Source organism: Pelmatolapia mariae, linkage group LG12 (genome assembly GCF_036321145.2).
Source record: "Pelmatolapia mariae isolate MD_Pm_ZW linkage group LG12, Pm_UMD_F_2, whole genome shotgun sequence".
Classification (NCBI taxonomy): domain Eukaryota; kingdom Metazoa; phylum Chordata; class Actinopteri; order Cichliformes; family Cichlidae; genus Pelmatolapia; species Pelmatolapia mariae.
In genome coordinates, this window is record NC_086237.1 from 5,832,301 (window position 1) to 5,847,780 (window position 15,480).

Genomic DNA, 15,480 nt, shown 5'->3' on the forward strand with positions numbered 1-15,480 from the left:
TGGAAATAGTGGATAGCTGTAGGTACTTGAACATTCATCTGAATGACAAACTGGACTTGAGACCAACAGTGATGCTGTATACAAGACCAACAACAACAGTAATCTGAAGGTGCTCAACACTACAATATTAATATAAACCTTACCTACCTTCAATGTTCCCTCTAATTTCTCATGTGTCTGAGCGAACACACAAACTCCCTGAGCGGTCCCTTGGACCACTGTGAGCAACAGCAGACGTGTGCACTGTGGTCACGCCAGCGTCGAATCCATCCAAGTTACATGGTTTATTAAAATAATCTAATTACAGCATTTACATTTATGTTAGACTACTTTTAATTAACTGCTTTAGCCCACTTACAATGACTACTATTGACTACACTACACACTAACTACACAAGATTTGCACTAAACGTCTCAAATCTCTCACATCTCAAAACACCGCCGTCACTCCTAAAACATCCCCGCGTTTCTTAACAACTAGATGCCACTTTGCGTATCATTTTTTGATTGGTCCACATGGTACATTTTTCCACCAATAGGAAAGGGTGGGGTTTTCTTGGTTTTGTTTTTGCTCACAGGTAGAGAGCGCTTTCGAGCGTTTTCCTTATAAAACGCCGTTTTTACCGTTTCTTCCCGCAGTAAATATAAACAACGATAGTATTCAGGAAGAAAACCAAACATTGCAGATATCTTCATCATAACTCTGGTTTTACGTGGCCTATCAACACAATTTAAAAACTGGTATAAAGTCCACACTTTTTCCGTCAATTGTTCCGTCTGTCCTGCTCACATCTCCAATGGTTGTACACGTTGTCATTAACGTGGCTTCACTCCACATCAGCCACGCCGCTTTGCTAGCTAAAACACCGGTGTCGGCACATAAGGACGCTGTCATAGCCTGTCAACCACGTTGATTAGCTGCGTATATACGAATGTGAATCGCATCATTGGCTGGACTATGGGATAAGGTGGCATCGTTCTAATCCCATACGGGAGCAGCCAGTCACTTACTGACTAACACTGCAAAACAGAATTGTTAAAGTTTTAATTTTAATTTCAATTCAGGTTAGATTTTTTGTGCGCAACACAGATTTTCTGTGCGCAGAGACCGTGCCAAAAGTGCGTAATTGCGCACGCGCGCAGCTAAGAGGGCACGAGAGCCAGAGGTTCAATTCCCGTCCAGTACATCTGTATCCAGAAAGAGTCCCTAGGCTAGACCCCCCATGCTGACCAAGCCTACCTCAGATATGAGTGAGAGACAGAAAAGTGAAGGCATACTGGCTGCATCAGATATTGAGGAACCAGGACATACTAATGAGAAGTGGGCTTAATGGAATAAAAAGGTACAAGGGGGCAAGAGATGAGAACAGGGCACTGTTGGAATGCTACTTCGCAAGTAACCCCAGCAGAAGAGGCATCCAGATTGATGGCGAAACAACTAGTAGCTCAGTGTTCCAACATTTGGAAAAAAATACTGCTTTCACAGCGAGAGATTCACGAGGTACAACACAAATGCTACGGCAAGGGGGAGCCAGGACGACAGGTCAGGGGGGAGATATCATCATCACCCCCACCCGACATTGGGTACCAAGCCCCAAGTGCAACGGAAGAAGGAGTGCTGAGTGCGAGAGGAACTGACCTGAATCAGAATCAGAATACTTTATTGATCCCTAGGGGAAATTATTTTGGTTACAGTGCTTCAGTATAAACAGTAACAAAGACAGACAATACACTAAGTAAGAAATAGACACAATATATACAATATATACATGACTTATATACAAATAAGTCACTTATTGATAAATATCTGAATAAGAGGAGAGTGTGTGCAAAGAGGCTGTAACTATTGCAGTATACAGTGTGTTAGGTGGAGGAGTTGTACAGGGAGACGGCCACAGGCAGGAATGATTTCCTGTGTCATTCAGTGGTGCTTTTTGGTACTCTCAGTGTCTCACTGAACGTGCTCCTGTGACTGACCAGCATGTCATGGAGTGGGTGGGAGGTGTTATCCAACATTGTCTTTATCTTGGACAACATCCACCTCTCCGACACCACCTTGAGGGAGTCCAGCTCCATCCCCACAACATTACTGGCCTTATGGATCAGTTTATTGAGTCTGTTGGCATCAGCGACCCTCAGCCTGCTCCCCCAGCATGCAACAGCATAGAGGATGGCACTGGCCACAACAGACTCGTAGAAAATCCTGAGCATTTTCTGGCAGATGTTGAAGGACCTCAGTCGCCTCAAAAAATAGAGGGGACTCTGGCCTTTCCTGTAAAGTGCAGTGGTGTTTTTCGCCCAGTCCAGTTTATTGTCAATGTGTACTCCGAGGTATAGGAGTAGGATCATGGCGAAGCTTGAAACATGGACCCTCTATAACCGGTTACCAAGAAGTATCCTCTGAAGATCTACTAGATGATGTGAATGCAGCACTACGGACAATACCTACTGTGACCATTACCAAGACTAATCAGCTGATCTAGACCATGGCATCGATGATGTTATTGTCTCCAAGACTATCATAATATGCTCCAACCAGAAACTGTGGATGACAGCAGAAGTGCATGAGCTGCTAAAGACTCAAGAATTTGTCTTCAGAGCAGGCGACAAAGCGGCCCTGGGAACAGTGAGGGCCAAACTGTCTCGAGCCATCAGAACAGTGAAGTGCGTTAATGGCAGCAGAATTAACAGCCACTTCCAGGAGAGCGCATGTGGCAGGGCATATAGGTCATCACCAACTACAGGAAGATGACGCCTGCCTGCGATGGTTATGCCTCCTTACCAGATGCACTGACCAACTTCTATGCACAATTTGACGCTCAGAATGACTTGTTGCTGAGGATGTCCAGCCCACCCTCACAACGACCAGGTTCTGTGTCTGACCTCTCCTGATGTGAGGAAAACTCTTCGTAAAGTTAACCCACAGGAAGCTGCTGGTCTAGATAACATTCCTGGAAGAGTGCTCAGAGAACGTGCAGACCAGCTGACAGACGCCCTCACGGACATCTTCATCCTCTCCCTGAGCACTGCTGTCGTCCCAATGTGCCTCAAGGCCACCACCATCATTCGCATGCCAAAGAAGTCCCCAGTGTCCTGCCTCAACAGCTCAAGTTCAAGCTGATGACACAACTGTGGTGGGTCTCATCAGCAAGAATGACAAGTCAGCTTTAGGGTTGGGCGATTGGACGAATGTATCGACTATCGACGATAGGCTGAGCCCATCGGCAATCATTTTTACAAGGGAGATTTATTTATAAGTAAGTTTGCTAATAATGATGGAGCTAATAGAAACAGTCAACAGAAAAAAAAATAATAATAGCGCTGTTTTAACAGCACCCTCTTTCATCTGCGAGCAAATACACCCTCCTGAAAGTGCGCCCAAATGCTCGTTGATAGAGCTGCAGAAGCTGGTGATAGCCTAGCATACTCAGCCGGATGGTGGACATGTACATGCTCAATCAAGTTAGTCGTGTTTGAGTACTTTGTTCGCACTATATGTCTGCACAAGCGGCACACCGCTTTGGTTACATCCTTAGGTTTACGTCTTTCATCCCAAATTGGCAACTTCATATTTCTTTTAGTGCTGTCAGTGTTAATGCACCGTCATCGCAACTAACGCAATTACAATTAACGCATCTAGAGCACAGACTGAGTCAAAATCCCTGAAATGTCTCTTTCAACGCATTTTGAGCAGTTTGTCCAAAATTTGTTCATTCTGCACTCCAGGTGGGTTGAGTGCAGATTAGATTGACTACAAGAAGGCCTATGACTCAATGCCCCACACCTGGTTCCTGGAATGCGTAGAACTATACAAGATCAACCGGACCCTTCATCAGGAACTCAATGAGGATGTGGCATACAACACTAGAGGCCAACTTTAAGCCCATAGCACAAGTCACCATCAATCAGAATCAGAATACTGTATTAATCCCTAAGGAAATTATGTGCAGGATTTACCAAGGAGATGCTTTGTCCCTGCTGCTGTTCTGCATAGGCCTGAATCCCCTAAGTGAGCTCTTTGACAAGACTGGCTACAGATACTGACTATGGAATGGAGCAGCTGTCAGCCACTTCCTGTACATGGATGATATCAAGCTGTATGCCAAGAGTGAACGAGACATCGATTCACTGATTCACACCACCAGGATATACAGCAATGACATCGGAATGTCGTTTGGATTGGAGAAGAGTAGTCAGATGGTAACGAAGAGAGGGAAGGTAGTCAGAACTGAGGGGATCGAAATACCAGAAGGCAACATTGCAGACACAGAGGACAGCTACAAGTACCTGGGGATCCCACAGGCAAATGGGAACCATGAAGAGGCTGCTGGGAAAACTGCAACCACCAAGTACCTGCAGAGGGTCAGGCAAGTCCTGAGGAGTTCGCTGAATGATAAGAACAACATCCGGGCTATCAACACCTACACCCTGCCCGTGATCAGGTACCCTGCTGGGATAATAAGGAGGCCAGAGGACGAGATCAAAGCTACTGACATCAAGACCAGAAAACTCCTGACTATGCATGGAGGGTTTCATCCCAAGTTCAGCACCCTGTAGGCGAGTGGCTCCAGCAGATCCCAGGAACAACATCGGAGATCTATGTCCAGAAGAGCGCAGTCCTTGGAACAGCTAAGATACTGCACGGGACCCTCAAGCTCCCAGGCCTCTGATAGAGGATCCGAGCATGAAGGATAAAGACTGCCCACAGGAGTGAGAGGAGTATTTTTTCTAAATATATATATATTACAATAAAGTTATCAGATGCTGGGTCTGTGACCCAGCATCTGATAATACATCTTTTGCTTTTCAAAAAAAGGGTAAAGAGAAATCTGCAATAGATTGCTTTTTTAAGTAATGAGTTTGACCATAAAAATTCAAACCTACAAAAACATATTTAGTTTTTCATGTCTAATATTTGGAATAAGTCCTACAAAAAATGTTCTGTAGAAAACAACTGGATCCTGGAGAACATTCCGCCTGTGCTGATCACACAATCGTGCAATATTGTGACCACGGTCCTGCTCTCCGATCTCCTGTAGCAACAGAACATGATGTCAGACTGCTCCCTCTCTCTTCAGGGAATTGAATCAATTCGGTTTCTCCCACACACTGATGTCTGTTACTTAGAATATGTGCTTTGCATAGAGAGCTGCATTCAAGGGCCCTTGACAGTAACATAACTTTAGGCTTATCAAGCTGACAGCAAAGGATAACTTACTCCTCCTCCTCCTCCATTTGAAAAGCTGCTATTTTGGGAGCTCATCGAAGGCCGGTGCCTGTGAAGTCATCTGATTGTGATTATGTAACGTTATTTCTCCACATATAAGTAGAATGAAAGAGTCATTGTTTAAAAATAAATTCAAACACTTGCCAAAGTTAGACATGCTGCTGCTCTCAAAGATCACTACAAGCTGAACACACAGAAAATACTGCAATAAAGACTCAAAGTGCTTTTCACAGATTTCACAAAATCTGATCTGCTTTTAACGTATAATAGTTTTGAAGACTTTCAACTTCAAAGTCCACAAAAATGGATGTTTACTATAAGATATACAAAATCACCACAGCATGTTTAAACCAGCGAAGAACAGTAATAAATGTCAAATAAAATAAAGGGTTTGCACACCATAAAACCACTAAGCAAATGTTGAATTATATAATAAAAAAGAAAAAAACAAAGTATGGGCAGAAATCTGTGCCATCAGAAACTGAATTTGAATAAGTTAAATTTGAATTTGAATTGCTCAGATTGAATCTGAATTGTAACTTGAATAAAAGCTTTTGAAAACTGAATTTGAATTAGTCTAATTTGAAATTGAATTTATGGTTTGAAAATGATCATCACTAAATTGAAATTGAATTTTATATATTGAAAATGAATTCATTTGCTTTGAAACTGCATTTTATCCTTTAAAAATTCAGCTCTCGAATAATTTCAGTTTCACTCTCACCATTCAGTTTCAGTTCTACAATTCAGTTTTTTGGAACTTACTTCCGGTTCCGGTTCAAGAGTAAACGAGCGCAGATTAATAGAACTACGTTTTACCAGCGGGCCGAAAGTGTTACTGACGGGAATCTACAGCGTCTTGAGCTGAATTAAGACTTCAGAAGTCATTCGTCATGTCGAATGACCAGCGGATAAACTCTCAGGTTGGTAATAAATGTATTACATGTATAAGAACAAGCGTCATGTTAACAATTGATAGCCGTACAATAACTTTTATGCTTATTGTAGCTGTTAGCTAAAAACGCTAATTTAGCCTAGTTTGCCCTGAATTCAGCTTTGACAAACAAATATGATCGACTGTTTATAGTAGAATTCCAAAGTTGTCATCTTGTACCCTCTCAGAGCCCTGTATGCTTGCAGAGACCCCTACAGTAGGGAAACATGTAAAACAGCGTCCAAACCTTTGTATTTTAGCTTTATTTATGTCTCACACAGCATCCCAACTCTTTAGCTAACTTAATAACTTTAGCTAAAGTGAATAGTTGGTCTAATTCATTAGTGCAGCATTACTGGATCACCTCCGTTTGAAGTGATATATGTGACTATCACTGTGTTTAACTACCATAATAATTCTTAGGGTACTGAGTGCAAGCTTAGTTTTTTTTTTTTTTTTTTTTTTTTTTTTAAACATACTGCTCCATTGCTATGTTTGACAGGCTGAAGTTGTCAGGTCACCTAAATCGATCATCTTTTACAGGTGTTTTGTGCCAGAAATGGAGTGTCCACTGAAGACTGAAGATACTGAATCTCTACGCCTTGCCATTGATCCCTCTTGTGCCTTCATCTAGACAAGAGACATTAACTTAACCACTCTCACATGCTCTGTACCTACATCACCTTCCCTGACAGTCGTAGCTTGGCTCATCTGAGGGTGAAATTATAAGAATGTGTTATTTTGTAAAGTGCTCTCTAGGGTTCCTAAATAAAATATGGCATTGAGGTCATTTCTTTTGAATTAATCCCTTCTTCTGAAATATAAGAACCTCTCCTGGTTTTAATGGCACTTTGGATTTCCTTACTTTCTGTTCCACTCCCAACCCCAAACAGATGCTGACACAGTAACATGGAAGAGGGAAAGAAGTTGGAAAGGACTACTATAAATAAACCTAATGCCTAACAATGAAAAATGTAAAATAAGAACAATAATAATAATAATAAAGATAAAAGATGAAGTAACAAGTTTTTTGTTTATTCCAAATGATCATCCAGATGTCTGTGACATGTGATGACAAACACCATAATGGAAGGCCTTTGTCATCACATGCTTAAACTCATATATTTTTGCATATGCTGAACAGGCAGTCAGACATGCTGTAACTGTGGGGTAGAAAACTGCATGAACACCATACGGCAGGGGTCTCAAACTCCAGTCCTCGAGGGCCACTGTCCTGCAACTTTTCCATGTGTCCCTGTTGCAACACACCTAGTAGGTCATTAGCAAGAGTATAGAACTTGAATGCATGCTGAGTTGGCAATTCAGCCATTTGATTCACGTTACAGCAGCTCATGAGTGAATGAACATGGTGCAATAAAAGTATTTTAGAAGTATGTTTCCAAATACATATATTTACTTAAATTTACTTGAGTAGGTAGGGTTAGGGGTTGCCACCTCAGCATGCAGTCAAGTTCTATACTCTTGCTAATGACCTACTAATTGTATTCAGGTGTGTTGCACAAGGGACACATGGAAAAGTTGCATGCATCCCTCGAGGACTGGAGTTTGAGACCCCTGTCATATGGAATATGACAGGTGTGGTTGAACTGCATGAAGACTCTGAAGTTTCTCTTCTCTTCTGGCAGGACAGGAATGTAGCCTTGTCCTGTGAGCCACCGTAAGGATGTACTTGGAGTAGAACTGGACTGTCACCGGCCTCAGGCTCTTCACCTTTTCAAAGACAAAGCAGTCATTTAGATAAAATATTAGATATTGTTTACCTGTAAATGCACAAAGAGAATTTAGAAATGTAATTATTGTCAAGAGTGAAAAAGCACTGATAGTATAATCTACAGCTGTGGCCAAACGTTTAGAGAATGAGAAGTGTTGTTTATTTACAAAGTTTGCTGCTTCAGTGATAGTTGTATATCATATTATATCACTTCAAACAGGTGATCCAGTAATGCTGTACTAATGAATTAGACTAACTATTCACTTTAGCTAAAGTTATTAAGTTAGCTAAAGAGTTGGGATGCTGTGTGAGACATAAATAAAGCTCAAATACAAAGGTTTGGACGCTGTTTTGCATGTTTCCCTACTGTAGGGGTCTCTGCAAGCATACAGGGCTCTGAGAGGGTACAAGATGACAACTTTGGAATTCTACTAGAAACAGTCGATCATATTTGTTTGTCAAAGCTAAATCCAGGGCAAACTAGGCTAAATTAGCGTTTTTAGCTAACAGCTACAATAAGCATAAAAGTTACTGTACGGCTATCAATTGTTAACATGACGCTTGTTCTTATACATGTAATACATTTATTACCAACCTGAGAGTTTATCCGCTGGTCATTCGACATGACGAATGACTTCTGAAGTCTTAATTCAGCTCAAGATGCTGTAGATTCCCGTCAGTAACACTTTCGGCCCGCTGGTAAAACGTAGTTGTCACGGGCTGCGATGGCAGACCGTGGAGTGGCAGTGAAAGTAGGGCCCAAACGCGAGACTCTTAGTGAAGGACAGTGGATTTATTACAGGTGGTGAAAAACACACAACTATATACAAAATCCAAGCACTGTGGTCCCGTGGCGATTCTCCCTGAATCCCACACAGTGCAGATGTCCGTGAACGTGAAAAAAGTGGCGACTCCAAAAAACTCCAATTCCCACACCGTGACTTCGAAGCACACTCCGCTCCAGATTCCTGGTAACATAAAAACATAAGGTTAGCAGGAGATCTACTTCCTCGGAGGTAATACTAAAAGCCCACGGCAGTACTGACGAGTTCTGACTCAAGGATCCAGCGTCGGCCTCAGCTCAGCTGCAGTCTTAAATGCCGTTCCCTTGACGAGCGTAATCTGCTGCAGCTGGCAGAGGACGACGAGCGGCAGGTGCGGCTGTCTCTGGAGCAGAAACACTTCCGGGTTCGCAGTCTCCTCAGCGAACCCACACCTCCGGAAGCTCACGGGGAGACACATGGAGAAACGGAGAGCAAACCAAAACACCACACGGAAAACATAAACATAAACATACACTGAAAATACATGAGCCCTGGGTCCCTAGACCCAGGCCATGACAGTAGTTCTATTAATCTGCGCTCGTTTACTCTTGAACCGGAACCGGAAGTAAGTTCCAAAAAACTGAATTTTGGAACTGAAATTGAATTGTAGAACTGAAACTGAATGGTGAGAGTGAAACTGAAATTATTCGAGAGCTGAATTTTTAAAGGATAAAATGCAGTTTCAAAGCAAATGAATTCATTTTCAATATATAAAATTCAATTTCAATTTAGTGATGATCATTTTCAAACCATAAATTCAATTTCAAATTAGACTAATTCAAATTCAGTTTTCAAAAGCTTTTATTCAAGTTACAATTCAAATTCAAATTTAACTTATTCAAATTCAGTTTCTGATGGCACAGATTTCTGCCCATAACAAAGCCTTAGTCACATACTTTTCTGAAATTAATCTCACTTAATAGGTCAAGGTCGAGTTTATTTATATAGCACATTACCAGCATAACCAGCATAAAGTGCTTAAACGATGTAAAATGCCACTAAAATAAATAAAATGCACAACAATGATGCAGTAAAATATAGATAAATAAATAAAATAAGTAAATATAAACAACTGAAACAACAACAACAAATAAGGCTTTTAAAAGCAAGATGTTTTATTACCAAAATATTTAAGACAACGTGTGTTAAAAGCCAGAACATAAAAATGTGTCTTTCGTAACAATTTAAAATGGTCAAGTGGTTGTGCAGATCTAATAATAAGGGGAAGACTATTCCACAGTCTAGGGCCTGCCACAGAGAAGGCTCTGTCACCACGAGATTTGTGAGTGTAGCTCAGGAGATAGAGCAGGTCATCTAATGTTAAGATGGTTGGTGGTTTGATCCCTGGCTCCCCCTAGTCTGCATGCCAAATATCCTTGGGCAAGATATTAACCCCAAGTTGTTCTCTGATGCATCCATCAGAGTGTGAATGATAGTTAGTAAGCACTTAAAGAAAGTATAGAAGGCAGTGCTTGTGTGAATATGGCATGTTGTATAGAGCGCTTTGAGTACTCTGGGAGAGAAGAAAAGCACTATATAAGAATCAATTCATTTACCATGAATAACACAAACACATTAGCTGGAAGCTGTGGCTTTACCTTGGCTCGCTGTTTTAAATGAAAAAAGCTTGATTGAACTACTGCGCTCACCTGCCTACACAGTTTAAAGGAACCATCAAGGTACACACCGAGGTTTTTAACATTTGACTTACAATAGGAAGATAAAGGGCCAAGAGCGCTGCCAATGTGATTATTAACGAAGGTGCCAAATATGACAACTTCTGTTTTGTTTTAATTTAAATAAAAATTTACAGACATCCACTGTTTGATGTCATCAAGGCAGCATAATAATAGATCAAGTGAGTCTGTCCCTGCATTTAAAGATGGATAGATCTCCAAGTCATCTGCAAAACAGTGAAATGAAATTTTTTACCGTGAGAAAATAGACCCCAGTGGCAACATATACAGTGCAAATAAGGCAGGACCTAAAAGAGAGCCTTGAGGTACATCATAATTAAGAGGGGCTATTTTGGAGCTGTGGGGGCACATGTTGACATAAAAAGTTTTTCCAGATAAGTAGGACTGAAACCACTGAAGAGCAGACCCTTTTAGGCCAGCATATGATTCCAGCCATGAAAGCAGGATATCATGATCGATCATCAAAGGCTGCTGTCAGGGCCAACAACAAGAGGGCAGCAGGGCTGCCACAATCCAGAGTTAAAAGAATGTCACAGTCTGGCAGAGGCAGACTGTATGTGTTGCAAAAAAGGACTCAAATGCAGACCAAAAACAGAATGTGAAACGTGACGTGGATTAACAGAAAACGAGCAGTTTATTAAGGCTGGCAAAATAAATACAAACAAAGAGCATGGGTGAAACTAAATAATAACCTAAACTGGGGGAACTAAAACTAAAACATGAAAAAAACCTTAAACATGGTGAACTGACATGGATACCTGAAGACATGACGTGGACGAGCAGACGACCTGACAAGGAATGACTGAAAACACACGGACTAAATACAATATACCGGTGCATGCTCAATCTCTGACTGAAAGCGCTAATTCATCATTCGGCTTTTGTCAGACTAAAGTAACTGTTAAAACTGTTTGAAAAGCTAAGCTAGACAACAAGGAGAGATTGAGAATTTCCTTTTAGTTCTCAGTTTATTTGATATTGACAAAAGTTAGTCAATTTTGTCTGTTCTTCTGTAAAACGAACTAAGATTTATTTTTAGAATTAAAATTTTGTTTCTAAGTGGAATTGACAATTTAGTAGTCTGTTTTGTTTGTTCTATTTTGAAACTTAAACGCTTTAGCGGCTACCTTTTGTGTAGTTTGCAATATTTGCCTTTATTTATCTGAAACTGAAGTCTCATGTTCCTTAAGTACATCTACCCTGTTGAACTTATTATGGGAAATAAATATTTAAATTAAAACAAGCTGCAGATTATTTCACATTTTACTTGTGAGCAACGGCACATTTAAATCTTACAAATATAGTTATTTGGCTTATATCGTGATATATATCGTTATCGCCTGAAATGAAAAAAAAAACATATCGTGATATGAAAAAATCTTATATCGCCCAGCTCTATGTAGCCATAAACAATTCAACTTTCAATTCTATTGTCTGTGAAGGTTCTCAGTCATCCAGGTCATCGTAGTCAAAGGAGTTTACAAAAAAAAGCGTCTGGACTTCTTTAAGTTGCTTGAAGACGTTTCACCTCTCATCCGAGAAGCTTCTTCAGTTCTAAGGTCAAATGGCCAAGAGTCCCAGATTTAAACCCAGTGGGAGTATCCCCCCAAAGAGGGACAAAGGACCCCCTGGTGATCCTCTAATCACATGACTCTTGGCCATTTGACCTTAGAACTGAAGAAGCTTCTCGGATGAGAGGTGAAACGTCTTCAAGCAACTTAAAGAAGTCCCGACGCTTTTCTTTGTAAACTCCTTTGACTTTCAATTCTATTCAATTTTATTTATATAGCGCCAAATCACAACAACAGTCACCTCACGGTGCTTTATATTGTAACGTAGACCCTACAATAATACATACAGAGAATAACCCAACATCTGTCCTCGCTTGAGAAGCTAGTCAGAAAGACAAAGACAAACAAAGAGGCCTTTGTTTTGTGCGCTATCAATCATCTACCTGGAGCCCCGTTGCTGTCCAGCCGTCTGAACAAACTATTTCGACCAATCATGTTAACATTATGTGTTTGTGACATGCAATAAAAGTGTTTACTGCCTGGATGCAGCAGCCTTTTGTCTCTGAGCCACAGAGAGCAGGTCCATGGTGCTACGTAAAATTAATTTCAAATTCTAACTGTTTTGATAATAAATTGAGAAAACTTATAATTGGAGTGTATTTGTCTTCTCTCTCTCATAAAAAAACCCTACACTGACCATTAATTAATGTTTCAGTCTTAAATATGATCAGTCTATTTCTATTAATGGCCTACATAGCACAGACCTTCAAGCTGGCAGTAAACAACCATCAGCTGGCCCAGCTGTCTTAGCTACTTGTAGGACAATCTCAAAAACCTTTGAAAGAGTCGTTGTAAACAGCTAACTGATGAGCTGCAAGTGAATGTGAAGACTCTCCATCAGGTTTCAGAACTCATCACAGAACAGAAACTCTGTTAATGAAGATTACAAATAATATTATTATGACCTCTGACAGTGGACTCATCTCCGTGCTTGTCCTCAGTGCAGCGTTCAATACTGTTGACCATAATATTTTATTATAGAGATCAGAGGATGCAGTAGGTATTAAAGGCCCTGGTCTGCAGTGATTTGAATTATATCTAACAGACTAAAATTTGTTAATGTAAATGGAGAGTCCTCTTCATACACTACGGTTAATTATAAGGAATTGCACAGGGTTCGATGCTGGGACCAATTTTGTTTAGAATATACATGCTTCCCTTGAGAAGCAATTATATATACTTCTATATAGTACACTTGAAAGGCATAGCATTCATTTTCATTTGCATACTTTATTTAATATTGAGTTAGTTTTCATAAATTACCTGTTCTCACCAGCTGTCATTCTAAACTGTTGCTGAAAAATTGCATATCAAGCTGTTCAGTGCTGGACTGTCATTAGGACTGAAGTTTGGGAGGGCCTTTGTGTCTTTGAGTTACAGCAGTTTCTTGGCGAATGATGAAAACTTGACGTGCCGCCATGACCATGCCGTTTCACATAACCTTAAAACCGTCACAATTTATCATTAAATTCAAAATGTCTGACTTCCTGTTGGGTTTAGCATGTGGCTCCAAGAGACTGTTTTGCATGTCTTGATATCGTACATCAGGTGGTCAGAGGATGGGCCTCATCTACCAAGCTACTAAATTTAATCCAGTTAGTTACCGAGTGCATCTAGAGGACAGCTGCCATTAACCGATAGAGCCGAGGGAATAGACACTATCACTTCTGCAGAATCAACTGCTACAGACTTCCGAACTTCATATAAATATCAAACTTGGCTCAAGAACAGTGCATAAATAGTTTCGTGGAATGGGCTTCCATGGCCTAGTGCATCAAAGCCTTACATCAGCAAGCACAAAGCAAAACATCAGATGCAGCGGTGGAAAACATGCAGCCACTGGACTCTACAGCAGTGGATATGTGTTGTCTGCAGTGATGAATCATGCTTCTTGCATGAGTCTTTGCCAGGACAGCAATAACTGTTGGTAAAATAAAGTGGAGCAAATGCACTTATATGTGACCAACAATGTTTTAAAATTGTTCCTGTACTTCTGGGCTGGTTTAACCTTCGCTAAAGTTGAACCAGTCTTTGTGGTTTTAATTTAGTGGAATATGACCTCGATGGAACAACAGAGTCCAGGACTGCAGTGTAAGTACCATTAAACAATGGATCTTGACAGTTCAGTGTAGAGTCTTGGCTACAGCAAACAGACCTGCAGTTGTAGATGTGATTGGAGCATGGATCATGGGTGCTGGCTGTGGCTGTGACATCAACTTCAAAAACGACAGGCATTGGTCAGAGAAAGTCACATCCTCAACACTACAGCAACAAGATTAGATCAAGCATAAGACCCAGCTCGTAATTGGATCCAGCAACCGTGATATTAACATAATCAAGAATTAAATACTGTCACATTTAGTCGCAGTTTTAACATTTTATTTGTACTGTATAATCTGCAGATTCTGACAGAAATCTGCAACTATCCTTTGAAGCACCGCTCCTCTCTAAAACAGCAATAAGGATCATTATTAGGCCAAATGCAAATAACAAAATAACTTTACAACTTAAAGCAAAATTGGGAAACGTAAAGTCCGAAACAAGTCTTTACATTAAGGCCATCAGTCAAACAATCCTGTTTGGTCTGGGTCTAAACAGAGCGCGTTGTGTGTGACATCATCTTTTGCGCATGCGGGCCGCTTTGAGCGTTCACACTGGAGAGCGTTTGCTGTCGCATTTTATTTGTAGTGTGAACAAGCAGACAAAAAAAATCGGATTTCATCAAAAAATCGGAATTGAGCATTAAGACCTGCAGTGTGAATGTAGCCCTATGTATCGGATTCAGTTCCACATACAAAAGTGACCCAGATCGGATTTGAAAATATCGGATTTTGTGCCGTTCACACTGTCATAGCATCGGATATGGGTCGCATAGGGTCAAAAAAGTCGGATTTGATGCGCTTTCGCCTGCAGTGTGAACGTAGCCTTAGTTAACAATTCAGAAAACTCCAAAATAAAATTATTATATGTCCTTAATTTGGCCATACATACAGATTTGTGAAATTTTAGCTTCATATTTCAAATAGTTTGCAAGAGGCATGTTTTTAAATGGACCAGTGACCGAATTCCAGCATGTTATTCTCACGTTTTAAAATCTGAAGCTATGTTTGAACATAAGTATCTCAAAAACTAAACACTTCAACATGAAATTAATACAACTGAATAAGTATCTGTAATTTATGAAAATTCAAGCAATCCTATAAAGTCTGATATTTGAGGACACACTAATACATAAAAAAGAAAATCACATTTCAAACGACACCTACTGACAATTTCTGATTGGTATGTATATTTGTATTTTGCAATAATGCAACATTAAACTTTTAGAATCATTTTTTACATGAAATTTTACTCTGCCAGTGTGTGCCAGGTATACTGTCACGTTGCTTCTGGGAAGTCTGAGCTGTTCAGCCCATTTTCTCCTTGCTGAAATGATTCACTAACCCTTGCACAGGCAGGTAAAAGTGTCCTTTTTTCTGTAAAACAACACGTTAC

The 15,480-nt window shown here is 40.5% G+C and overlaps 1 protein-coding gene and 1 long non-coding RNA gene across 3 annotated transcripts in view; both read right to left on the reverse strand.

Annotated features, from left to right (window-relative positions):
• Positions 1-15,480, reverse strand: part of LOC134639048 (whirlin-like) — a 66,453-nt gene that overhangs the window by 48,269 nt on the left and 2,704 nt on the right. The window lies entirely within an intron of this gene.
• On the reverse strand, positions 7,176-8,584 carry LOC134639136 (uncharacterized). Its single transcript, XR_010095313.1, has 2 exons — positions 8,489-8,584; positions 7,176-7,892 (listed from the first exon to the last, which is right to left on the reverse strand). It is a non-coding gene; the product is annotated as an uncharacterized LOC134639136 (long non-coding RNA).